This window comes from Octopus bimaculoides, unplaced genomic scaffold (assembly GCF_046866305.1).
Source record: "Octopus bimaculoides isolate indiv1 unplaced genomic scaffold, ASM4686630v1 contig69, whole genome shotgun sequence".
Classification (NCBI taxonomy): domain Eukaryota; kingdom Metazoa; phylum Mollusca; class Cephalopoda; order Octopoda; family Octopodidae; genus Octopus; species Octopus bimaculoides.
The window spans coordinates 65001-90506 of NW_028315319.1; the positions used below are offsets into that span (position 1 = coordinate 65001).

General features: G+C 41.0%; 1 long non-coding RNA gene across 3 annotated transcripts in view; it reads left to right on the plus strand.

The window, feature by feature from the left end:
- Positions 1-23236, plus strand: part of LOC149129300 (uncharacterized) — a 75091-nt gene extending 51855 nt beyond the window's left edge. For all 3 annotated transcript variants that reach the window (XR_016240044.1, XR_016240045.1, XR_016240046.1), the window contains exons 2-3: positions 14575-14660; positions 22870-23236. This is a non-coding gene — a long non-coding RNA (uncharacterized LOC149129300). The remainder of the gene's footprint in view (positions 1-14574; positions 14661-22869) is intronic.
- The last annotated feature ends 2270 nt before the right edge of the window (positions 23237-25506 follow it).

The window sequence follows — 25506 nt, forward strand, 5'->3', positions numbered from 1 at the left end:
AATCCTAACACTAACCTTAACCCTAACCCTAATCCTAACCGTAAAACTCTAACCCTAACCCTAAAACCCTAACCGTAACACCCTAGTGGAAATCGTGCGGTTGTTAATCTGAAACATTACAAAACGCTTTTTGTGGTCCGAAAAACGACTGACAAATTATTACATACGTTTTTGTTTCATAGTTGTGAAATATAAATAAAACTCTTTCGCTCCCAAAGTAGTATATTTGCGTGTGTGTGTGAGAGTGAGAGGGGGGGAAAGATGAACGATTTAAAACAAATAAATGATTTCAAATAAATATATTTGAATTGTTGTGTGAGAAAGTATATATAATCTCATTATAGAATATAGTGTCTTTCAAAAACATCGTATATTTTAAACTATATCTCATGTTTAAGAAAAAAAAAATGCCTTTTACATTTTAACTTACTCTGTCTTAACTACATTTTCATTCCTAATACGCTTTCTGCCTCCCTTTCCACTTTTTCGTTCTTTTTTTTTGTTCTTTTCAGACGCTGGCAAAGTAAACTCTGTCTTGCTTAGAAAAAGTTGCTTGCCTTACCCACTTTTTTCATTTTTTTATTTTTTGGACGCTAGCAAACACTGTATCGTCCCCCCCCCCTGTCACAGTGTTGTATTGCTCTTGAATACTGCCCTGATGTCATATGGGCCGCATATCTTTTGTATCTTTTCGGAGAGGCCTTTCACGTAGGGTAGACAGACTGTAGACAGTTTATTGGTTTCATCCTCTCTTTTCTTCATAATTGGAGTAGATAGTATGTTCTTGGGGTAGTTGTTTCTTAATAGATTCTTACTGAGCTTGATCATTTCTTCGTGGTGGGTATCACGATCACTACTTATAAACATTGCTCGATGTTTTAGGCACTGAGCAATTCCTCTCTTTACACTGTATGGATGGTGGGAATTGAAGTTAAGGTATCGTCCAGTGAAGGTTGGCTTGCGTTATACGGATGTCCTGAATCCATACTCGGTGCGTGTTATTAATACGTCCAGGAATGCCAGCTAATTGTTCTGTTCCTTTTCCATGGTGAACTGTATGGATGGATTTATTGAGTTCACATGATCTAGCAGCATTTGGACATCTTGCTGGTGGGGCCAGAGAATAAAGGTGTCATCAACGTATCGCAGCCATAGGGTTGGTTTTAGTGGTGTTGATCCTAAAGCCAAATTCTCGAAGTATTCCATGTATATATTGGCTATTATCGGTGATAATGGCGAACCCATAGCTAAACCCTCTTCTTGTCGATATATATCAGTGTCCATACTGAAGTAGGTAGTTTCCACACAGAAAGTCAACATTTCCATCAAGTTTGTTATTGGTATACTAGTGCGTTCTTTTAGATGGGTGTCTGTCACTAGTTTTTCTTGAATCACCGATAGTGCTTCACCAGTTGAGACTTTGGTGAATAGACTTATCACATCTAGACTCACCATCTGGTTGGATTCAATGGGGGTATCCTTGATCAATTCTGTGAAGTGGATGGAATTCTTCACGTATGATGTTGACTTTCCTGCTAATGGACTGATTATATCCACCAAGAAGCGGCTCAGTGGATGACATGCTGAACCTCTACAGCTCACTATAGGTCTTAGTGGAATACCTTCCTTGTGAATCTTAGGGAGACCGTACATGTGTGGTAGTTTACTGTAGTGTTGAGTCAGCTGTCTGTACTTCATTGGTGTGAAGTGATCCTTGTTCTGTGACAACTTCCTCTCTGTTTTCAGAGTTGGGTCTTTCTTTACTCTACTGTAGCTACCATCACTTATAAGACTTGCCAATTTTTCGGAGTAGTCAGACTTGTTCATCACCACTGTAGCATTTTCCTTGTCCGCTGGGAGTATTATGATGGAATTGTCTCTTTGTAGCCGTTTGATAGTGAACTTTTCTTCCTTAGTGATGTTTGGTTTGGGAAGTTTCGCTTTTTCCAGTACCTGTCTCACCTTCCACCTTAGTTCATCTCCCTGAGCTTTTGGTATCTTTATGGCTATCTCTTCAATAGGGGCTATTATGTCCAAGTATGGAATGCGCTTGATGGTTGTCGCAAAGTTGAGGCCTTTCTTTAGTACGGCTTCTTCGGAGTCTTCCAGACGTCGGCTACTTACATTAATCACTGCTTTCACAGGTGGGTGATGGACTTCAGTCTTCATTCTCTGACCTTTAAGTTTCATAAACTTCTTAATCTGGCTTGTCTTCACCATTTCAAATTCTTTCATGTACGATTTTCCTAGATCTTGTTGAATTCTCTTTCTGTCGTCATCTCTAGTTATAGATCCTCTCACGGACGAGGGTATGTCCTGCCCTTTCCGCTACTCTTCTAGCTTTATATGAATCCACTGGTGTCATTATATTTAAGCCAGGTGGTATTAGCTTTGAGTCTCTACATCTACACAGGAAAGCTAGATGGTTTGAAAGACGACCTAGTTTTTAATGGAGTTTCTCTATATATCTCCAATGAAGTCTAATGTCGGCTCCGTACCAATTAGATAATAGAGTTCTATATTGAAGAGATGAGGAATTATTTACATTATTTACATTTGACGGATATTTATCCTCATCTTGTTTGTTGTTAACACAACGTTTCGGCTGATATACCCTCCAGCCTTCGTCAGGTGTCTCGGGGAAATTTTGAACCTGGGTTCTCATTCCTAACGATGTTACTATTATTATATTATATTATTATTATTATTAATATTATTAATCAAGTCGCTGCCGTGAATCGAACTCGGAATCTTGGGGTTAGTAGCCCGCGCTCTTAACCACTACGCCATATGCCCGTGGGCAATTATGGAGTGAATTTTAGGGATTTTCGAGCGAGATCGTTGCCAGTGCTCCTGGACTGGCTTATGAGCGGGCGACACATGAAATCTTTCCAGCGGAATCGTTGCCAGTGCCTCTGGACTGGCTAAAGTGCGGGTGACACATGAAATCTTTCGAGCGAGATCATTGCCAGTGCTCCTGGGCTGGCTCTTGTGCGGATAACACATGAGGTTTTTCGTGCGAGATCGTTGCCAGTGCCCCTGGACTGGCTCATGTGCGGGCGACAACACATGAAATCTTTCGAGCGGGATCGTTGCCAGTGCCCCTGGTCTGGCTCATGTGCGGGCGACACATGAAATCTTTCGAGCAGGATCGTGGCCAGTGCCCCTGGACTGGCTCATGTGCGGGCGACACATGAAATCTTTCGAGCGAGGTCGTTGTCAGTGCCCCTAGACTGGCTCTTGTGCGGGTGAGACATGAAATGTTTCCATCGAGATCGTTGCCGGTGCCACTGAACTGGCTCTTGTGCGGGGCCGTCCTAGGATTTTCGAGCGGGATCGTTGCCAGTGCTCCTGGACTGGCTCATGTGCGGGTGACACATGAAATCTTTCAAGCGGGATCGTTGCCAGTGCCCCTGGACTGGCTCATGTGCGGGCGACACATGAAATCTTTCGAGCGAGGTCATAGCCGGTGCCCCTTGGCTGGTTCTTGTGTGGGGCCGTCGTAGGATTTTCGAGCGAGATCGTTGCCAGTGCCCCGGGACTGGCTCATGTGCGGGTGACACATGGAATGTTTCGAGCGAATTCGTTGCCGGTGCCCCTGAACTGGCTCTTTTGGGGGGGCCGTCGTAGGATTTCCGAGCGAGATCGTTGCCAGTGCCACTGAACTGGCTCATTTGCGGGCGACACATGAAATGTTTCGAGCGAGATCGTTTTCGGTGCCCCAGAACTGGCTCTTGTGGGGGGCCGTCGTAAGATTTTCGAGCGAGGTCGTTGCTAGTGCCCAGAACTGGTCCATGTGCGAGCGGCACATGAAATCTTTCTAGCGAGATCGTTGCCAGTGCCCTTGAACTGGGTCTTGTGTGGGGCCGTCGTAGGATTTTCAATCGAGATCGTTGCCAGTGCCCCTGGACTGGCTCATGTGCGGGTGACACATGAAATCTTTCGAGCGGGATCGTTGCCAGTGCACCTGGACTGGCTCATGTGCGGGTGGCACATGAAATCTTTCGAGCGGGATCGTTTCCAGTGCCCCTGGATTGGCACATATGTGGGTGACACATGAGGTTTTTCCAGCGAGATCGTTGCCGGTGACTCTGGACTGCCTTGTGTGCAGGCGACACATGAAATCTTTCGAGCGGGATCATTGCCAGTGCCCCTGGACTGGCTCATTTGCGGGCGACCCATGAAATCTTCCGAGCGGGATCGTTGCCAGTGCCCTGGACTAGCTCATGTGCGGGCGACACGTGAAATCTTTCGAGCGGGATCGTTGGTAGTGCCCCTGGACTGGCTCATGTGCAGGCGACACATGAAATCCTTCGAGCGTGATCGTTGCCAGTGCCCCTGGACTGGCACTTGTGCGAGTGACATATGAAATCTTTCCAGCGAGATCGTTGCCGGTGCCACTGAAATGGCTCATGTGCGGGCGACACATGAAATCTTTCGAGCGGGATCGTTGCTAGTGCCCTGGACTGGCTCATGTGCAGGTGACACATGAAATGTTTCGAGCAAGAGCGTTGTCGGTGCCCCTGAACTGGGACATGTGCGTGTGACACATGAAATCTTTCGTGCGGGATCGTTGCCAGTGACCCTGAACTGGCTCATGTGCGGGCGACACATGAAATCTTTCGAGCGAGATCGTTGCCAGTGCCCTTGAACTGGCTCTTGTGTGGGGCCATCTTAGGATTTTCAAGCGAGATCGTTGCCAGTGCCCCTGGAGTGGCTTCTGTGCGGGTGACACATGAAATGTTTCGAGCGAGATCGTTGCCGGTTCCCCTGAACTGGCTCTTGTGCGGGGCCGTCGTGGGATTTCTGAGCGAGATCGTTGCCAGTGCTCCTGGAATGGCTCATTTGCGGCCGACAGATGAAATCTTTCGAGCTGGATCATTGCCAGTGCCCCTGGACTGGCTCATGTGCGGGTGACACATGGAATGTTCCGAGCGAGATCGTTGCCAGTGCCCCTGAACTGGCTCTTGTACGGGGCTGTCGTAGGATTTCTGAGCGAGATCGTTGCCAGTGCTCCTGGAATGGCTCATTTGCGGGCGACACATGAAATCTTTCGAGCGGGATCGTTGCCAGTGCCCCTGGACTAGCTCATGTGCCGGCGACACATGAAATCTTTCGAGCGAGATCGTTGCCAATGCCCCTGGACTGGCTCATGTGCGAGCGACACACGAAATCTTTCTAGCGGGATCATTGCCAGTGCCTATGGACTGGCTCTTGTGCGGGTGACTCATGAAATGTTTCGAGTGAGATCGTTACCAGTGCTCCTGGAATGGCTTATTTGCGGGCGACACATGAAATCTTTCGAGTTGGATCGTTGCCAGTGCCCATGGACTAGCTCATGTGCGGGCAACACATGAAATCTTTTGAGCGAGATCGTTGCCGGTGCCCCTGGACTGGCTCATGTGCGGGTGACACATGAAATGTATAGAGCGAGAGCGATTTCGTGGCCCTGAACTGACTCTTGTGGTGGGCCGTCGTACGATTTTCAAGCGAGATCGTTGCCAGTGCCCAGAACTGGCTCATGTGCGGGCGACACATGAAATGTTTGCAGCGAGATCGTTGCCAGTGCCACTGGACTGGCTCATGTACGGACGACACATGAAATCTTTTGAGCGAGATCGTTGCCAGTGCCACTGGACTGGCTCACGTGCGGGCGACACATGAAATCTTTCGAGCGAGATCGTTGCCAGTGCCACTGGACTGGCTCATGTGCGGGCGACACATGAAATCTTTCTAGCGGGATCATTGCCAGTGTCCCTGGACTGGCTCTTGTGCGGGTGACTCATGAAATGTTTCGAGAGAGATCGTTGTCAGTGTCCCTGAACTGGCTCTTGTGTGGGGCCGTCGTAGGATTTTCAAGCGAGACCGTTCCCAGTGCCTCTGGACTGGCTCATGTGCGGGCAACACATGAAATCTTGCGAGCAAGATCGTTGCCGGTGCCCCTGGACTGGCTCTTGTGTGGGCGACACATGAAATCTTGCGAACGGGATCATTACCAGTGCCCCTGGACTGGCTCTTGTGCAGGCGACACATGCAATCTTGCGAACGGGATCATTGCCAGTGCCCTTGAACTGGTTCTTGTGTGGGGCCATCGTAGGATTTTCGAGCGAGGTCGTTGCCGGTGCCTCTGGACTGGCTCTTGTGCGGGTGGCACATAAAAAACACCATTTTGAGCGTGGCCGTTGCCAGTACCGCCTGACTGGCCTTCGTGCGGGTGACGCGTAAAAGCACCCACTACACTCTCTGAGTGGTTGGCGTTAGGAAGGGCATCCAGCTGTAGAAACTCTGCCAAATCAGATTGGAGCCTGGTGTAGCCATCTGGTTTCACCAGTCCTCAGTCAAATCGTCCAACCCATGCTAGCATGGAAAGCGGACGTTAAACGACGACGACGACAACAGAAGGCTCACAATGAGAGATATGAGCCAAGTGCCAGAAGGTGAGAACGACAAACACAACCGTTATGTATATATAAAGAGTGTAAGTTTATTAACATAGTGAAACTGTTTGTGTCTGTGTGTGTTCATGCGGCATATATAAATAACACAGTAGATAAGTCAAGCATTCGTGTACAAGAGAATGTATACAACAATGTGGAATAATGGACAGTCGTATAAGCAATAGTGTGTGTACAATATGTGAGTGTACAAGTGTGTGTGTGAATGAGAGGAACGCAGAACATAGAAAGAGTGTCTTTAACATAGACTGTAAAAAGTCTTAAAACACTGAGATAGAGAAAAACCAGTTCGTATAAGAGTTACACAAGATATAGAATGTTCATACGCAGGAAGTTGTGGCCAAGGAGCAGAGCTGTGGTATCACAATATGTGTGTTGAGTATCGATGTTGTGACCGGTTACTTGATACGGAATATTCTCGCAGGTTAGTTCTGACTGTTTCTCGTGGTGGAAGTAATCCACTCATACAGTGTTGAGATAAAACCGTGTTTGTTGATATTGGTGTGTCCCTGGTGGTGGGGTTGCTGGCACACGACATTGTGGTAGTCAGTACATTGGTGGTGAAGACGTCAACGCTGGAACTGGCTGTACCTGTATGTGTGGTCAGCGACCAGACCTGTGAGAGATCTGGAATTGAAGACTACTGGCGTCGTTGGATTGGGCTTATTTATAGTTGAAATAGGGCTCACCGGAAACCCAGAGAAACTCTCTCTCACATGACCTTATCTGAAGGCCATGATTGGATGGAATGCACCCCGGCGCGAAGCAGAAGTGGAGACAATTGCCGCGCAAATAAGAACCAATCAGGATGGTGGACAGAAGGGTCCAAGGCAGCCGGAGGCTAGATGTTAGCCGCTTTGTTATCATTTATGATTGAATGCCCGAGAGAGAGGTTTCACTACATACTGTATGCTAAAGTAAGTCATGAAAGGGTTAGCAGTGTCAACACACTTCACATTTCTATGTTTCTGAGGGCAATGAAATAAAATACTAGATAAGGAGTGGGTCAATATAGTTGACAAATTATGTCCTCCTATGAAATTTTTGGCTTTGTACCTTTGTTAGAAATTCTTGTTAGTACTATTATATAGTGCGAGCAAGAGAAAAAAATGATGTCCAGAGAACATCTGCAGGTTTTCCTAAACTGTTAACATGAATGTAGATGATGTCTTTTTTCAACTTCTGTAAATTAATGTCTGATGAGAAGGTGATTCCGTGTAAAGGTTGCCATTCTGGAGAGAAATGATTGGATAAAATATTTAGTATAAGGTTTGAGCTGTGAGACATGTTAAAGATGATGATGGGGGCTCAGTTTGACAAAGTATACAGCTTATTAATTCACAAGAATAGTAGCAGGTGTTAGGGTTTTTTTTCTCTGTTTTATTTGAACAATTTAGCTGGATACAGGGGGCTGTATCTTTGGCTTTTGCATTCCTTCTGAGACAAACGGCAAGAGCTGTGCTTTCAAAATTGGTAAGATTGACGTAGTTGATCTTGAATAATATGTGGATGGCTGCAGAAGAAAAAAAACATGGTCAAGGGAATTTCGTAAGGCTGACAATCTAGTAAGAAAGAAATTAATGCTTGGTTTGCATGTGAATTTCAACCTACGTGAGCTTTGAACCTTTCGTTGCCAGATGCTATAACATGTTTTGTATCAAATATAGTAATACCACCACTATTGGGATAATGGCCTAAAATATGTGGTACCAGTGCGATAAAATAAGATAATGCAGCAACAATAAGAACGTAACTATCTCTCAAGAACCAACAATAAACGTTCCAAATGAGCAAACCAACCCACACTCTCCAACTTCACTATGAAATAACACAAACTATATACACTCTTTCGGTTCAGTCCATTCTTCATAAGAGGCTACCTTGACTCTCATCACAACACTGAGAGTGTAAGAGTTGACTTGTGGTTACTAACTTTATCCTTAAGCTTCTCTTACTGCTAGAAACCACTTATGCCTGGTACTGGCATTTATGTGAACAATGTAGACAACAGACAAGTATCAAATACTATAATACATAAATTGTTTATTTATTAAAGTTATCTTTAAATGTAGAAGAAGTATCATAATTACCAAATGATAATCGATTAGCATATCCAGGGCCACAATACTGTAGACAAGGCCATTTTGAGCAAAGAAACATGCCTGGAAGAGTGTGGGGTAGCAGGAGAATGTATCAAATAGCCAAAAGGGAAGCTAAGGGACAGGTATATATAGCCAAGGGAGTAGCAGAAAAGAAGTTTGTCAATGTCCAGTGACACGAGGACCAAAGACTTGAGGTGTTTCGTGTTGCAAGACAGTGTGTGAGAGAGAATTGTGATGTCAGGAGAGAAACATGTCCACATGGATGATGGTGCCCTTGCAAAGAAAGAGGCTTGGAGAAGCCATAATGAATGACTGCTAAATGTGGAGAATGAATGGGAGAAAGAGAGTCTGCCAAAGGAATTCGCCCTTTAATTTACTGTTGCAATCAAAGCCTCACTTCTTTGCTTTAGCTCAAAACCATATCCTTGTGTTACCAAGGATTGAAGTCATCCCCCTGTGATATTTTAGCATGTTATGCAATACCATAACAATCTTACAGTAATTGTGTGATGACTGAGTTAATATACTAATAGCATTGTCTAATAACAATGAATAGGACAAGTGTCTCATTCCACCCACTAAATTTTCAGTTTGTGCAAAATAGCAGTTAAAACCAACTTTTCATAGCTGAAAAATATTTCATCTGTGCAAAAGATCAAAGCTGTCTGCTTGACTGTCAGAGGTCATCTTCTAGCTGGAAGTGAGGAAAGTGAATCAATTGCCAAACAGTGTTTATAGATGAAAAGGTGTTACCTTAAAAAGCATTCAAATTGTGACCATCCTATATTTTTGTCAGGTAGTATCATGTATTGAGGACTACATTATCTTCTATGTCTTCTCCTTCTTTTTAAGATGCACAGTATAATTTGATGGCCAAATTCAGTTGCTATTTCTAGAGGCCAAACAATCACATAGAGAGAGGCACTCTCATTTAGCAAAGTGTTTCGAGATTATATACACTCAGTCACACAACTTGCTCCAGTATGACCATCAACTCGCCCTCCCTCTACATTCAGTAATAATGGAAGAAGACATACACATACATTATTTGCTACCTGCTGATATAGAAGCCCACCCATTTATATACAGATATCGGATGTCTCCCATTAACACTTCTACTTAGGGTTTATCTCCTATGTAAGGTAGTGATCATGTAGCACATAAAAATGATGGTCTAGTGTATGCAGGTTGAAGGTTATTGTTTGTTTATGAATTCTGCCAAATGCGAGCTTTCTTTTCAGGTGCATGATGCTGCTGTCCCCCATCCCAGGGTCTCACAGACCCACACCTCCCATACCCGCAGGATTGGCAAACTCAATGTGGGCACACTGAAAGGTAGGTCTGCTGAGATTGTTGAGATGCTTGAATGGAGCTGCATCCAAGAATTAAAGTGGATAGGAGGAGGTTCCTCACAGACTAAGAACATATGAATAAGATTTTCTGGGCAGGGAACCCTAACGGAGTTGGGGGCATGGGTATACTTCTTGCAGAGAAATTAGTTGATAAGGTAATCGAGGTAGTCACATTAGATTAGTGCTGCATCATGTGTTAGCAACCATTATCTTGGCCTATGCTTTTATGACACCCTCTTGCAGACTACCTTATCGACGAATGACAGGGACCCTCTCTCTGTGGTTGGTGACTGTTGGATAACATGCAGGGGGCTTCCATGGCGTACATAGAGGCTACGGTTTTGGTTCCCACAATGAGGAGGGAACCAGGCTGCTGGAGTTCTGCAATGCAAATGATCTTACAGTTTGCAATACCAACTTCAGGAAACCTATCAGTTACCTACCAATCTGGTAGACACACTAATCAAATTGACTACATCCTCGCCAGAAAAAGGGAAAGATGGCTACTTGTAAATGCAAAAATCTTCCCAGATGAAGAATGCACCCCATGACAAAGATTAGCGAATTTAGGATCAGGGCTAAATAGATGCCCAGCAAGGAGGAGAAGGGTCTGGAAGCTTAAGGATCCCACAAAAAGAGATTCAGAGACATATTACTCAAAGCTGTAGGAGACAACTGGATGTTTCTACGGGACAACCTGTTGAAGGCCACTGACCCGATCTGTGGATGGTACAAAGTCTCCTCTCAACCCAAGGTAACGTGGTGGTAGAACAATGTGCTGTTGACAGGGCCATTAAGGAAAAGAAACAGGCTTGGAAGGACTGGAAGAACAGTGGCAGCAGTGAGGTGTATCAGATTGCCAATGACCATTCCAGTGCAATCATCTCTCTTGCACACCTTTTCGCTCAAGGTGCTCACACTCTGTCATCTATGCACACTGACATTACACATCCAGCGGATCATACAAGCTTCATTCGTTTCAAGCCTACGTGTGTCCTCAGCAGTCATGACCCATGTTTCACTGCTGTGTAGCATGGCAGTTCACACACATGCATCATACAGTCTACCTTTCATCCTGAGAAAGAGGTTCTTAGTTGCCAGCAGAGGTAGGGCCTCCCTGAACTTTGCCCAGGCTATTCTTATTCTCAGAAAAAGAATAGCTGCTATACTCTCAGAGCAACCACCCTCACTACTGACTTGGTCACCTAGGTAACAGAAGCTATCAACTACTTCTAATTTTTCCCCCTGGAGTGTGATGGAATCTATTTTCTGTACATCTTCAGTGTTTACTGCCCCTGTGCATCTGCCACATACAAAAACTATTTTCCTGGTTAATCTTCCTTTGATATTGCTGCACCTTTTATGTGTCCATAGTTTACACTAGGTACATCATATGGAGTTTCTATCCATGCCTTTTCTACAGATTGAGCAGGGCCATCTGCCTGAAGGGGTTTGTACTTTGTCTGCCCTCCTACTCACTAAGATTTGGTTTAGGTTATCTCTCAGGCCCTTCGATTCCAGACCTTACTTCCATACCCTAAACTTCGTCTCTAGTTCTGGAAGTGACTTAGCTATTAGAGCAAGGTCATCAGCATAGAGGAGCTCCCAGAACCAGCCTGTCTTGAATTCCTCTGTTACTACCTGGAGGACTATGATGAATAAGAGGGGGCTGAGGACTGATCCTTGGTGAACCCCTACCTCTACCCAGAATTCTTCACTATACTCGTTGCCAACCCTCACTTTACGGAGAGAATCCCTGTACAGAGCTTGCACAGCTCTTACCAATCACTTGTCTATCCCTAGTTTCCACATTGACCACCAGATAAGAGATCATTGGCCACCAGATAAGGGATTGTGGACTTTCTCCAAGTCCACAAAAGCCAAGTACAGAGGTATATCTTTGGCTAAGTATTTCTCCTGCAGTTGCCTTACCAGAAATATAGCATCAGTAGTTCTTCTGCTGAGCACAAAACCAAACTGCATCACATCTAGGCTAACTCTCTCCCTAATTTGTTGGGCTATGACCCTCTCTATAACTTTCACCACCTGATCCAATAATTTGATACCCACCCCTGTAGCTATTTTTATCTAAGGTATCACCTTTACCTTTGTTGCAGTTGACTATGGTTCTGCTACACCAGTCATTGGGTATGACTCCTTCCTGAATCACCTGGTTTACAATATGAGTGACTAAACCATAACCCACTGCACCAGATATTTTAAGCATCTCAGTGGTGATTCCTGATGGGCCAAGTGTTTTCTCTGTCTTCATATCCTTAATTGCATTATCTACCAACATACTGTCCATTCAGATAGCTGGTCTCTCAGTTGAGTCAACATTTGGCAAACTCTCCTCCTCCCATTCATTCTCTATTTTCAGCAGTCTTCCATAATGGCATTTCCAAGCCTCTTTCTTTGCAGAATCATTAAATGCTAGTGCACCATCATCCAAGCAGACACTTTTCTCTCCTATGACATCACAATTTTCTCTCACACACTGTCTTGCAATCTGAAACACTTTAAGTCATTGGTCCTCACGTTACTGAACATAGGCAAACGTCTTCTTTTCTGCTTTTCCCCTTGCTGGATATACCTGTCTCCTAGCTTCGTTTCTGGCTATCTGATGCAGTTCCCTCCAACCTACACTCTTCCAGGCCTTCCAAGCCTGTTTTCTTTGCCCTAATGACCTTGTCTACAGCATTGTTCCACCACCATGTCACCCTAGGTCTGGATGGGACTTTGCACCAGCTACAGATTTGGTCTGCGGCACTCAGGAAGCTGTCCCACTGGAATTCCCAGTTGCCCTCTATATCGCAAGTCTGGAGTTTCATGCAGAAACTATACCAAGATTCAATAGCAATTGTTCAAAAGTTATGAAAACCAAATTTCTTCATCACCTTCACCTGAAAAGGAAAATTACAGACAGACAAGCACCAGCTGACTGAGTATTTGATATGGAAGTTAAGGATCTCTAACATGATATATGGGAGAACATTTTGAGAGAGGTTGTAGGGTACATGTAGGGTTTAGAGTTTCAAAAGCATGGATTTCCGCATTGTCATATGTTTTCTTTTACTTGTTTCAATCATTTGACTGCGGCCATGCTGGAGCACCACCTTTAGTCGAATCAAATTGACCCCAGGACTTCTTCTTTGTAAGCCTAGTACTTATTCTATCTGTCTCTTTTGCCAAACTGCTAGGTTACGGGGACCTAAACACACCAGCATCAGTTGTCAAGCGATGTTGGGGGGACAAACACAGACACACACACACACACACACACACACACACACACACACACACACACATATATATATATACGATGGGCTTCTTTCAGTTTCCATCTACCAAATCCACTCACAAGGCTTTGTTCATATTAAAAAAAGAATATGTTTGATCCAGAACACTATGTAAAGTTTGTTTATGCAGAACTTCCAAATCCATAAACAAACTGATTCTATTTCAATATGTCACCAAAATCATGCTACATGGTCCATGTGGGAGATATAAACCCAACGCAACATGTATGGTTGATGGCAAATGTAAACATTTTCCTAAAGACTTTCAGTAAAATACATTACACAATTATAACAGCTATCCACTTCACTTGTGTTGAATTAATGGTTCTATATTTACAAAATCAAATGTCAAATTAGATAATTGTTCAGAACTACCATATTCCCCCACTTGTTTTAGTCAAATATGGAGGTTATTTTAATGTAGAGCTATGTGAACAAAAGTCATCGATTGGACTGAAATGGGGTTTGCACACATGATTAACTTGGGATTACTGTATGGCAAAACACAAGGTCAAATCCAGATGTTATACATCTTTAAGAAATTTCATGCTTCATAAAATGTTTAATTAGTATTTCTCAAATAATGAAATAAAGCTATACATAATTACCACCTAGATGATTAAATATTTCATTAGGTTTTGGCCAGAACTGCGCCAGACCATGACTAAATTAATAACAATACCTCTCTATCTTTTACACATTCTCTTTAGGGCTACATGAGAAAAAAAAAAAAAAAATTAAATCATAGGAACACATTCTCTTCATTATACACCAGAGAAACATTTCCAACTGGTTAGATATGGAGTAATTGTTTCCTATTCTTTGTATTTCTTGAAACACGTTTTAACAATTCTCTTTCACAACAATTTTTAATATGCACATTGTGTGGCTGTGTGGTAAGAAGCTTGCTTCTCAACCACATGGTTCCAGGTTCAGTCCTACTGTGTAGCATCTTGGGCAAGTGCCTTCTACTATAGCCTTGGGTCAATTAAAGTCTTGCGAGTGGATTTGGTAGATAGAATCTGAAAGAAGCCCATCATATATACACACATACATATATTTATATATACATATTTATATTTATATATACATATTTATATACATGTATGTGTCTTTGTGTCTGTGTTTGTCCACCACCACCGCTTGACAACCAGTGTTGGGCATCCAGCTGTAGAAACTCTGCCAGATCAGATTGGAGCCTGGTGCAGCCATCTGGCTCACCAGTCCTCAGTCAAATCGTCCAACCCATGCCAGCATGGAAAGCGCACGTTAAACGATGATGATGATGATGATGACGTGCACACGTGCACACACACACACACACACACACACATCCTTTTTATCTTTTTCCTTTTATCTGTTTCAGTCATTAGACTGTGGCCATGCTGGGGCACCACTTTGAAGACTTTTAAGTGAACCTGGAACCATGTGACATGGAAGCTACATATGAAGGTGTGTGTGCATGTTACTGTCTCCTTGTGATGATGGTGGGTGTTGATGACGATGCTGCTGCTGCTGCTGATGATGATGATGATGATGATGATGATGATGATGATGATGATGATGATGATGATGATATCGATCATCATCATTTTTTATATATTTGCTCTCCATGTTTGCATGGTTTGGACTGGTCTTCTCCTTCACCTTATCCCCAACCCATCCCACACCACTTGTTGCATTGTTTTCTCATTTCCTTTGTGATGTTCAAACATCCTTTGATAAGCTTTTATTACTTTTGGCCACGTCTTCTTTGGTCTTCTCCTTACGCTAAGTCCATCGTTACGTCTGCATCTTGACTTACTCCGTAGCTGTCTGCCATTATCCACAGGCATCAGTATCAACACAGTTATCTCCCTTGCACGTTCCATTTCTATTCCTCTCAAACAATCTCCTAACTTCTCTTTGCTTTGCCATTCGTGCATATGAAACGTTACTCATCCAAGGGAGCATACTTTCTGCATTTCTCTCCAACCTTTGCTCTACTCTGCAACGATTACCACCCTTTACTCCACCATTCCGTACCGGGAACATCGAAGTTCGTACACGAGTGGAGTGGCTTAGTGGTTTGGGGTATTCGGCTCACGATCATAAGGTAGTGAGTTCGATTCCTGGTAGCACATTGTGTACTTGAATAAGATACTTTATTTCGTGTTGCTCCAGTCCGGTCAGCTGGCAATAGTGAGTAGTACCTGTATTTGAAAGGGCCAGCCTTATCACACGCTGTGTCATGCTGAATCTCCATGAGAATTACGTTAAGGATATGCATGTCTGTGGAGTACTCAGCCACTTCCACGTTAACTTCACTAGCAGACTATACTGCTGATCGGGACTCTTATCGTTGTAACTGATGGAATGCCAGTTACTCAATGATGGAGTTGCCTTGCTTTTAGCAGAACAGGTAAAAGCTCTTTGAACTTTTTCTCCCCAGTTCTTATCCAGGCTGCTATGCATTCAGGGTACCCACCCATCTATCACTGATTAGGTTATCTAGATTACAGAAGTTATTCAACTATTTTTACTATATAAGCATGGGCATGACCGTGTAGGAAAAAGCTTGCTTTCCATGGGGTTTTGAGTTCAGTCCCACTGTATGACACTTTGGGCAAATGTCTTTCAGTGAAATAAACAATGAGGTGGCAAGGTTCAGGGTATATATAAAAATACACATTTACTGTTTCATTACCAGTTAATAGTTATTGCAGCAGTTGCAAGGTTGCAAGGTATTTACAATTACATATTTACCATTACATTAAGAAATTTATCCTATATATATATATATATTTCTCTCTCTGTAATAATTATTGTGGCATTTACTGTTAAATTTGCAGCTCCGATACATGTGCTTCCATTTCGTTCATTTGCTTATATTTTGTTAATTTACACTGCTTACAAAAATACAGACATGCTATATACAAACCACACGGTAAGCCAATATGTCTTATTTTCTCAAGTAATTAATTATTACATATTCTCATGTGACTGCATAGGCTCATTTTATATTTCTTATTCTCCAGCCACACCAGTAATCCAATGTCAACCTTTTGCCTTCTGCAATATTTCAACAGTTCACCAACCCTAACACTAACCTTAACCCTCAATGCCATCTCCCATTGCAGCCCATTTCCAGAATGTAGCCATTTATGTACAATATCTCCATTATACCTCCATTCATTTGTCTGTCAACCATACGATGGGTTATATTAGATGCAGTGCTGACTGCCTCAAAGGCGAGTATATCCACTGACAACTTTTCGGTGTGTTCAAAAATTACATGCCCCACTAATTTTCCCTGACAGGTTAGGGTATGGAATCCTCCAGATGGATATATTACATGTTGCTTAGTCGAATTAGACCATCATTTACTCCACAAATGTTTTGTCTTCAATGCTGCACTTTCCTGTATCACCGGTTTCAACAAAACTACAATATATATATATATATATATATATATATATATACAAACTATACCATTTTAATCCTGAGTAACAACGGGTATCTCTGCTAGTGTGTGTGTGTGTATATATATATATATATATATATATATATATATATATATATATATATATATATATATAACTTGCCAAATATTAAGTATTTACTCTTTGCTTTTAATACATTACCTTTAATTTCTACTGTTCTCTCTTGGCCCTATACCAGATATTGCAGACCAAGCTTCCTCCATTCACTACTCTGACGGTGCATTTTTGAGCAGCTCACTTAAATTCTGCATGAAAAATGCATGGTTTTTTGAAAACCCCATTCCTTCCTTTACTTGTCACTTCCATTGGAAGCAATGACAAGCATTGCTTTTCCAGTTGACCTTTCATATTTCCTGTGTTTTCAATAGGGACTTTACACAATCCCTAAAGCATAGTCTTTGTTTCTGCTCAGAGTGCATTCCACAAACACTTTTGCAGCGTAACATCTACTGAAGGATCCTTTGATCATCCATCCAAACAAGGTGTCCAGTACAAGGTTCTCGTGTTTCAATGCTCATGACATCAGTTCCCCTCAAGCCCTCTGTGTCTAGAGTTCACCAGGAACAGCCAATATTCTGAATGTGCTGGATGGCAAGCTGGCAGAATCATTAGCATGCCAGGTAAAATACTTAGCAGCATTTCATTCAGCTTTACATTCTGAGTTCAAGTTCTGTCAAGGTCAGCATTGCCTTTTATTCTTTCAAGGCTGATAAAATAAGTACCAGTTAAGTACTGGGGTTGATGTAATTGACTTACCCTTTCCCTGAAATTCCTGGCTCTGGCCTTGTGCCAAAATTTGAAACCAATATTCTGAATGTGTCTCAGATATCTCTGATGGAAGTGTTCAAGGATCCTTACATGATGCCTGCAGAGGGTTCATGTGTCACATGTGTGAAGCAGTGACATAATCCACACACATGCACAGCAACTTTGGTTCCCCTTGTAACACAAATTTAAATATTTGACCCTTTTGCATTCAGATTTTTCTGTCAAATGTAATGCTTATTTTCTTTTTGAAGAATTTCTAGTCAAATGAATTGACTCTAGTAATTATTTTTTTTTAAAGCCTGGTATTTATTCTATCAGTCTCTTATGCCAACTGCTAAGTTACAGCAATATAAACACACCAGCACCAGTTGTCAAGTGGTGGCTGGGGGACAAACACAGACACAAAGACACATACACATGTGCACACACAAACACCCCCCCCCACACACACACAATGGGCTTTCTTCAGCTTCCTTCTACCAAATCAACTCATAAGGCTTTGGTCAGCCCGAGTCTATAGTAGAAGACACTTGCCCAAGGCACCATACAGCATACAGTGGAACTGAACCCAGAACTATGTGGTTGGGAAGCAAGCTTCTCACCACACAGCCATGCCTGCACCTATTTATTCACTATGTTTTGAATTTATCATACATTTTCTTGTAGCTTTAAGATTTCAAAGATGTGATTGTTTAATTCTGCAATGACATTGTAGGGGTTAGCAGCTGGATCTGGTCAGTATGAACATAAAAAAGGGGTATACTATTTGGGTCAGATATGGCCAATGTAACCCTTTAGCTATGCTTATTTATCCACATTGTTTTGAATTAATCCTGCATTATCTCATAGCTTTGAGATTTTCATGGTGTGATTGCTTATGTTTTAAGGATATTGTAAGGTAGGTGTGAGAGGCTGGATCTGGTCAGTTTTCTCATAAAACATGTAGAATATTTGGGCTGGATATGGTCAGTGTAACCCTTTAGCATTCAGGTTACCCTGTCAAATGTATTGCTTATTTTATTCACATTGTTTTGAATTAATCTTGAATTAGCCATCATCCTTGTTTTAATACTTTCTATCATCCTTGTTTTAATCCTTTAGCATTCAGGTTACCCTGTCAAATGTAATGCTTATATATTCACATTTTTAAAAAATTAATCACGCATTACCTCAGAACTTCAAGATTTCACTGATGTGACAGCTTACTTTCAGAATGACATTGTAGGGTAGGTTTGAGAGGCCAGATCTAGCCAGTTTGAACATAAAACAAGTGGAATATTTTGGATGGATATGGCTGGTTTAAATGCTAAAGGGTTTAATGTTTTACCTTTCTCTCTTTCATACACAACTTGTATCCAGTCTCCACAGTACTATCACATTAAACATCACAAGACTCACTACCATGCAGTATCACACTCCTTAAGCATATTACCTTATCCACCAGGCTGTGTAAACCATTGATATCTCCACAACGTCTTTGCTGCCCTCTACCTCACTTTCATTGTAAGCTAATGATATACACATAGTTGTACCTTATCAACATCATTGTCTTCGTCAACATCATCATCATCATCATGTTTATTTACCGTCCATTTTCCATGCTGGCATGGGTTGGATGGTGTGACCAGAGCTGGCAAGCAGGAGAGCTGCACCAGGGTCCAGTCCTTTGTTTTGCCCTTCCTAATGCCAACCACTTTACAGAGTGTGCTGGATGCTTTGAATGCAGCACCAACATGAGATATATGTATGTATGTATGTATGTATGTATGTATGCATGTATGCATGTATGTATGTATGTATACATGTATCTATGTGTATGTATATATATATATATATATATATATATATATATATATATAAAGCATGATTTATTCATGATCAGAGGCATTCGTAAATAGAGGTACTACTGTATATATATATCAGGTCATCCCAGAAGTTCTGTCTGATTTTACCTTTTAGAATTGAATGAAATTTAATAGTATTTTAGAATGTCTAATGGAATTAAAAATTATTTTTATGCATTTGTGTACATTTAAACTAAATAAATATTATTTTACAAAATAATAGAATTAAAATTTCTTTGATTAAAACCCTTTCTAACATGAAAGTATCCAAAGAGCATTTAAGGCACATAATGCTTTATGAGTACAAAAAAGGAAACTCTGCAGCCGAAGCGACTCGAAACATACACTCAGTTTATGGGAAAGAATGCTTGAATGAAAGAACTTGCAGAAGATGGTTTGCAAAATTCACAAGTGGAGATTTCAGCCTTGAAGATGAGGATTGAACAGGACGTCCAGTTGAGTTTGATGATAAGCTCCTTGAGGCATTACTTGAAAAAAATCCTGCATTATCAGTTGAAGAATTGGCAATAAAGCTTAGTTCAAACCATACAACTGTTTATCGTCATCTTCAACAACTTGGGAAGGTTCCTAAACTTGCAAAATGGGTGCCTCATGAATTGTCCAAAAGCAACCACAAATCCCGAGTTGATATCTGCTCTTCACTCCATTCTCGCGAACTTATTTCACCCTTTTTTGGATAGACTTTTGACTGGTGACAAAAAATGGATCTTCTATCGAAATATTAAACGTCGTAAACAATGGCTTGGTAAAAGGGAAAAAGCTCAACCACAACCGAGAAGGGAACTTCATGGGATAAAGGTTCTTCATTCTATCTGGTGGGATTGCAAAGGAGTAATTCACTTTGAATTGTTACCACCTAGTGCAACAGTCAATGCTCAAGTCTACTCTCAGCAATTAGAGCATTTGAACCAAGCTTTGAAGGAAAAAAGACCCACTTTAGCGAATCGAAAAATCACAGCACTTAAGATCGAAGAGCTTGGTTGGGAAAAAATTCCTCATCCACCTTAATCTCCTGACCTTGCTCCTTCAGACTACCATTTGTTTCATAGTTTACAGAATCATTTGGGGGACATAACTTTCGCAAACCAGGAGGAGGTCAAAACTGACATTTCAGTGTTTTTCGCTTTGTAACCAAAAAAGCTTTACATTGATGGGATTAAAAAGCTTGTAAACAGATGGAATGAAGTCATAGATAATCAGGGAAAGTACATTGATGATTAAATTTCAATAAAATATAACATTTGATCACTTGTTTTCTTTATTCAAAATTCGAACAGAACTAATGGGATGACCTGATATATATATATATATATATATATATATATATACATACGCATATGTATATATCATCATCATTGTTTAATGTCTTTACCTTGCTGGCATGAGCTGGACTGTTTGAACAGAGCCTACAAGCTAGAGAGCTGCATCAGGGTTCAGTCGTCTAATTTGGCTTGGTTTCTATGGCTGGATACACTTCTTAATGCCAACCACTTTAAAGAGTGTCCTAGGTGCACAAGCACTTTTACATGGCACCAGCACAAGTTCTTCTTATGTGGCTCTGACACAGGGCTCTTGCAGGCCAATCCTCTTTATCAGGAGATAGCAGAATTAGCACTTCTGCTGTGGAGGATGGGTCTTCTTGAGTACAGCAATGTGCCACATATCTCAGCAATGTGCCACATGTCTCAGCAATGTGCCACATGTCTCAGCAATGTGCCACATGTCTCAGCAATGTGCCACATGTCTCAGCAATGTGCCACATGTCTCCTCTGAAAGGTTCAGTGTCCTGATAAAAGACATGCACATCTTGTTAGATCAGAGATTTCAAGAGTTTTAACAACTTTATTTAATAGGTATAGCTTCTTTTTCATCTTCTATCTTTTACTTGTTTCAGCCAGTACACTGTGGCTACGCTGGGGCACCACCTTGAAGAGTTTTCAATTGAATGAATCAATCCCAGCACTTTTTTTTAAAGCCCAGTATTTATTGTCAATCTCTTTTTGCTGGTTGTCAAGTGGTGGTGGGGGACAAACACAAATACAAAGGCACACGCACGCGCGTGCATACACACACACACACACAGACACGCACATGGTGGGATCAATAAGTATCTGGACTGTTGCCATAGTAACGAAGCTAAAGCATACAGTGTGAAGCCTCTTGGCACAGATTGACCTTAAACTCTGTTGTGCATGTACACTAAGTTTTAACATTCTAGTTCACTTCTGCTGTTTACAGCAGTGCTTGGAAGGAAGATGTATAGCATGTCATCATCGCTTTGACCATGACAGACAAAGTTGAGCAGAGAATCTGCATCAAATTTTGCCCAAAGCTTGGTAATACTTGTCCAGAGGCCTATGCAAAATTTCCAAAAAGTTTCCATTGTTCTTGACACAATGAAGGAGATCTCGGGCAACTGAAACCTGAGTGTCTTTTTGCTCAGCTGAAAGCAGTTTTGGTACAAACTTGGCAGATACGCATCTCATACCCAGATCTTCAGTGATAATGGATGGAACTGAACCGTAACTAATCTGAACATTCTCTGATAACTCACAGATGGTGATTCGATGATTTTCTCTCACAGCTGCATGCACATCTATGATGTTTTTCTCTGGTTGTGGGTCTCCACGAACATTTGTCAATATCAACATTTTGCGGTCATTCCAGAAACGTCTGAACCACTCATACACTTGTGTGTGGCTCATACACTCCTCTCCATACACTTTCTGAAACTTTGCATAGGCCTCTGAGCAGGTATCACCATGACAACTTTCTCTGACATGGTCAATGCGACGATCACACGCTACACATCTTCCTACTAAGCACTGCTGAAAACAGCAGAAGTTAGCTAGCATGTTAAACCTTAGTGCACATGCCCAGCAGAGTTCAAGGTCAATCTGTGCTAAGTGGCTTCACTCTGCATGCTTTAGCTTCGTTACTATGGCAACAGTCCGGATACTTATTGATCAGACCTAGTATAAATAATAAAGGTGGCTTATTCACAATTTACAACCAAAAGGCAGATTAAAGATACTAGTGAGCATCAGCATTGCTAGAAATAAGAGCCAAAACAAGTCTTAGCCATGATAAGGTACTTATCTTATGACTGACAAGGGAGGTTAGTTCCTTACAGCATCTGAGGTATAGCCAGATAACCAGTGATTTCGCATTTAAATTAATGCTCATCAGTGGCTCTTACCCAGCTGAGAGAGTAATATATGAGTGCATGTTTTTTTCTGACCTATGGATTCTTAGATAGTTATATATATATATGTATATGTATATGTGCGTGTGCCTATATATATATATATATATATATGTATGTATGTATGTATGTATGTATACATATGTATGTATGTGTGTGTGTGTGTAGATGTATGTGTATTTGTTCAACTTTCCTGTTTACACATGGTGACTGTTAAATGGTTCTAAAACAATAACTTCCTGATGGTGTAATTTGCTCACTGTTCCCTACGAAAGCAAAATCTTTTTGTAAACAAAACATTCGTTCATACACTTTCATTTGTTTCTAATTCTCCACAACAGAAGCATGTCCAGTTTATTTATTATTCAAAAGATGGAAAGATTCTTAACTTATTTGGAACCAGATGGGGATTGGTGACAGGAAGGAAAGCTGGCTGTAGAAACACTCTGCTCAACATACTCTCATCTGACCCATGCAGGCACAGAAATATTGACTCTAAAATGATGATGAAGAAGACAATGATGGCTATGGCAAAAATAATGAGGATGGTGATGGTAATGGGGGGGGGGGGGTGATGATGATAGCGATGATGATGGTGATGATGAGGAAGAGATTATCCAAACGACAGTGCTCTCCAATTTCTATAGATCTTCAGTATTCAATACTTATGCTTCATATGTATGTAAAATCATATTTCTTGTATCTAAAGGTTTTTAAAAGTTTTTGTTATTGTTGGGAATGGTCATATTTTGCCAATGAAACCCATGTACTTGATCTTCACTTCAGCTTTATTATCATTATTTCAGTGTCTTTGTCTAAGCTCCCTTGTCAGACACCCTGTGACATCTTCAGCAACTCTCGACCCCATGTGTCTTTTCTTGTTCTACTTATTCCATTTTGCCTTTCTGAATGGAATAAGCAGCACAAGAGAAGACACATGGGATAACGAGTTGCTGAAGAGGTCACAGGGTGTCTGACAAGGGAGCTTAGACAAAGACACTAAAATAATAATAATAATAAAGCTGAAGTGAAGACAAAACATAAAGTGTTTAATTGGCCAAAGATGACCATCCCCATGTATAACAATATCTTGTTTCAACACATGATTTCACATCAGGAATCTTTCAAAACAAATACATATAAACTTCTTATAGTTTAATCCATTAAGAGAATTTCTATAAGAGATGAAAGCAGCATTTATACTGAGAAGTAATGTTTATTGCTATCTAAAGAACAGATGATACAGCTATTTTAACCCCAGGAAGATACCTCTACCAGCTGGTTATTCAGTGCGCTTTGCACTGATATATATTGCAAGTGGAGAGTATCCATCACTGAGGATGATCGAATAAGATGGAAATCACATGATATGATGGTCTCCAAGCTAAAATAGTATGAAGTTCTCTTCCTGCTTGCAATATATATTAAGTGTGAAGTGCACTGAATAATTAGCTTGAGGAATCGTCCTCCTGGGGTTAAAATAGCAGTATCGTCTGTTCTTATAGAACACCCACGTTTAGGTGGTGATAGACATTACTTCTAAGTATAAATACTGCCTTCATCTCGAGTAGAGATTTTCTTAATGGACAAGTTTGCTAGTTGCAAAACCAGTGACTGTGTGACACTGCTTTTCTGTATATTGAGAACTGGGATAGACTACTGCTATGTCTAGCAGATGAATATCCATCACTGAGTAGGACCAAACTAGATTGGAATCATGTGATATGATGTTCTCTGAGCTACGATAGTTGGGAGTTCTCTCCCTGCTTGCAATATATATCGAGTGTGAAGTACACTGAATAACCAGCTGGAGGAGGCATCTTAAAATGGCAGTATTGTCTGTTCTTAAAGAACACCCACATTTAGGTGGATATAAACATTACCTCTTGCAGTTTGTTTTTCACATACAGAGATTTGTCATTGCTTTGCCTTTGGTCAGTCTTTGATGCAGCAAAACAAGGTGTTCCAGCTGTGACCATCTCTTCTTATATTCAGACGCTGTATTTTAGATGACATAGATCCAAAAACATTCTTTCATTTATAAATTAACATGGATGTCTATACAGAAAACAAGTTTGGATTCAGAAACGAAATATGTTCACCAGAATTAAAGGAAGAAGAAAAACAAAATGTCCATTAGAAGCACTAGGACTGCCCAACATTGCTCATTTTAATTTGGTTAAAAGGTTAAGATTTTTGAAAAATTTCAGAATATTTTAAGCAAGAATTTAGAAACCCTTTAAGCTACAGAAACATTCATATTCCATTTTGGCAATTCAAAACATGAATACCAAACAGACAGCACCATATCCCAAAGATTATTGTCTAATGCATTTTTCTGTTTGGTTTGCAATTATGTGTATTCGTTTGTTGAAACAAATTTTGCTGTGTTTAAGGAGAGGCATTACACCAAAATCAATTACACATACTGGTTCAATTCCACTCTTTTATTATTAGTAAATTAGTTAAATATCTATGCAACTAACTAATCAATCTTTTGTTTAATTTGTTGCCTCGTAATACAAACTTGCTAAAAAAAGAAACCTGATAAGAAAATATGCTGTTCTATTAATTGTGGAACTAAAAAGATCGATAACTATTAATTGTGGAACTAAAAAGATAGATAACTATTAATTGTGGAACTAAAAGGATCGATAACTATTAATTGTGGAACTAAAAAGATAGATAACTATTAATTGTGGAACTAAAAAGATAGCTAACTATTAATTGTGGAACTAAAAAGATAGATAACTATTAATTGTGGAACTAAAAGGATCGATAACTATTAATTGTGGAACTAAAAAGATCGATAACTATTAATTGTGGAACTAAAAAGATAGATAACTATTAATTGTGGAACTAAAAAGATAGATAACTATTAATTGTGGAACTAAAAGGATCGATAACTATTAATTGTGGAACTAAAAAGATAGATAACTATTAATTGTGGAACTAAAAAGATAGATAACTATTAATTG